Below are 2855 nucleotides of genomic sequence, written 5' to 3' on the forward strand. Positions count from 1 at the left end.
CCAACCCCTCAGGTGTCCTCGCAGCTGAGATTTGTGCTCTGTAAAACAGGGATGTACCTGCAGGCCAGGTAAAGAGGCTTTGCAGCAGTAGGGATGCTCTCCTCTACCCCTGGAGAGGCCGTGCACAGCTCCTGCATCTGATCCCAGAGCTCTGCCAAGCGTCTGGCACGGGGCTCTGGCCCCTCCGTCCACCTGCAGCAGTAATATAGTAAGTGCTCTTTCGTGTCGTGGTTGCTTTGGCTTTCCAGGATCCGAGGGGGGCTCTAAGATGCAGCATTTATCTCAAGCGGCTATTGATCCCCGGCTCTATAAAAATGATTACACTTGACCCGAGGCTCCGCTCGCTTCTCAACTGGGAGAGGCTGCCCAGGGGGGCACGAGCTGCAGGGGGAGAAGGTGGGGTGCTGGCACATTTATTTAAGAATGAGGAGGTAAAAGCTGCAGAGGTTTTGGGCAGGATGCAGGTGGGAAAACTCTCACTGGATGGAGCCGTTCAGTTGCTGCAGGACTGTGGGGTTCTGAGCTGAGGATTTCGAGGCAGTTTTGGCCAAAAGCAGCACTTTGGGGGCAGCTTAGCCTAACCCTCAGCAGTTAAGGAGCATATGGATTTAGGATGCTCCTGTGCATGCGGTAGGGTTGAGACAGGATTGTGGTGGCTCTGGTGAAGATGATGGGTTGTAGTGATTGCTTCCCACCAGCAGACCTGAGCAGAGCAAGGGAGATGAAACAGGAATCACCACAAAAATCAATAAGTGGTGAGGCCAGAAACAGCCCAACACAAGGGTCCTTCCTTCAAGAAATGCTGCAATTTTTATGGGAGAGGACTCCTTGGGATCAGGAATGCTTGAGCTCACTGGGACAAGGTGCAAGAAGAAGAGGAGCTGGGAAAAGATGGCAATAAAGCATAAAAACAAGCAGAGCAGATACCTATCGTGGTTTCCCTTAGAAGGTTGTGAGCATGTCATGGGGATGGGATTGCTTGGACTCAACATCGGAGTCTCCATCAGAACTATGAGCCCCGAGGTCCATCTGCAAGCATGGGGAGCACCGACCCAGTGGCACCTGGGGAGTCTTTATTCGGACAAATACACCCTAAAACCTGTTGGGTTTACACCCTAAACCCAACAACCACCTTGACCAGTTCTGTAGGGGCAGAGGGAGCTCAGACGTTATTATTTGTAATAGAGTAGGACATGAAGTCTCCGAGAGATTTGGGCATTTTCTGGAGGCACTTCTAAGCCCTGAAGAGAGCCCTTGGAGTCCACAGCAGGACACGAAGGTCTGTTGCAATGAGAGATGTACCCAGTGGGACTGCAGCTGTGGAAGTTCTTCCCATGCAGGGAGCAGGGCAGGAGACTCCAGGTGCAAAAAGGCAAGAGCACCAAGGAGGTGACACCAGCCACAGCTGTCCCTTGCCTCTTGGGTTGCTGGTTGCAATAGAATCATAAAACCATGAGAAATCCCTTGAGAAGGAAACCCCAGACCGACAGACTCCAGTAGAGACCAGGAAGTGGGATGAAAAGCTGAGCCAGCCAAGAGCCTCAAGCAAGAGTCGAGTTTTCCACCTGATTAGCTGTGTAATGAAGCCCAAGGGTGAAAAATCCCTGCTGAAAGCAAGTCCTGCTTGACCTGGCAGAACAGATGATGGAAAGGTGAAGCCTCCTCCACCTGCCCAGCCCACCAGAATACAAACATGCCCAAGAGATGGTACCCAAACTGGTGCATCACGGGTCTTACCTGCTCCTCTCCCCCTACTCTTCCAGACTTAGCCCCAGGCTGATGCTCCTGCCTTGGTCCTGTTCCCAATCCGCCCCTTTTGCACCACTTTTCATTGCATGGCACAAACAATTGCTTCACTAAACATTAGAGCCCAGGTGCTGAGTGATCTGGAAGGACATGAAAGGGGATGTACTCATGGCCAATTTATTGGCCATAGTCTGCAAACCGTCCTTGGGAATGCAATCTGTTACCCTAAACTGGTGCAAGGTCTTGTTGCAGGGCTTACTGCCAGGCAGCAACCTGACCTATAGAAGAAAACAGCAACCAGGCAAACAAGACACAGACCAAATTACAGACTCACTGCGGGATTTAAACATGTTGATGGAGATCAGCGGAGGCATCCAAGACACAGCAAGAGGCCACGCGACCTGCCCAACAGCATGGGTGCCTCTCTGTGCTTCAGGAAGAACTGCAGCAAAAAGTGAGTGCCTTGGCTTGGGAAGATGCTCAGGGAGCTGGGATTATGAAAAAAATAAAGCAATAAATAATTCTGCAGCTGGAGGGACAACAGGAGTGGGACTATTCCCAAGAAGCATTTTTGGATGGAGCAAAGAGGCAACAGGGATGGGGCCACTGGGATTAAGGATGCAAGGAGTTTAGCAGGACTGAAAGGGGCTGTCAAAAGAGTTGCTGAGTGCTGGAGGCAGAAAAGCAGCAGTGAGGACAGTTTTCACCCAGCCTAGCTATAATGAAGGGTGAGAGGAGATGAAGGCACCTGGGAGGCACAGCTGTACCTGTGGATGAGGTGCAGAGACTGTCAGTCCCCAGGTGTCTTCAGGACTGCTCCAAGCCAACCCTTAGACAAGGAAAAGCAGAGTAAAGAGACCCATCAATGCAGCAGAACATCATCATGAGCTGGGCCAGCATTAGCTCAAACCCCTGGCACAAAAGTGACTTAAAGTTCCCCAAACCTGAGCCGTACAGGGCTGGGCTGGTGCTGTACTTCAAGAAGCAGTGACTCCAGGGATGCTGAGCCCATTAGACCTGGACCAAAACAAACCCAATCCGAGTGACACCATCACAAGCTGCCCATTTGACTGGCTAAGGGAAGGGTCTCTGCAAGGCTCTTCACTCCC

The 2855-nt window shown here is 51.7% G+C and overlaps 1 long non-coding RNA gene across 1 annotated transcript; it reads right to left on the reverse strand.

The window, feature by feature from the left end:
* Positions 1-384: 384 nt before the first annotated feature.
* LOC311432022 lies at positions 385-2408 on the reverse strand. Its single transcript, XR_014689783.1, has 3 exons — positions 2081-2408; positions 1738-1886; positions 385-703 (listed from the first exon to the last, which is right to left on the reverse strand). It is a non-coding gene; the product is annotated as an uncharacterized lncRNA (long non-coding RNA).
* Between the last annotated feature and the right edge of the window lie 447 nt (positions 2409-2855).

This window comes from Aythya ferina (assembly GCF_964211825.1).
Source record: "Aythya ferina genome assembly, chromosome: 2".
NCBI classification, from domain to species: Eukaryota; Metazoa; Chordata; class Aves; order Anseriformes; family Anatidae; genus Aythya; species Aythya ferina.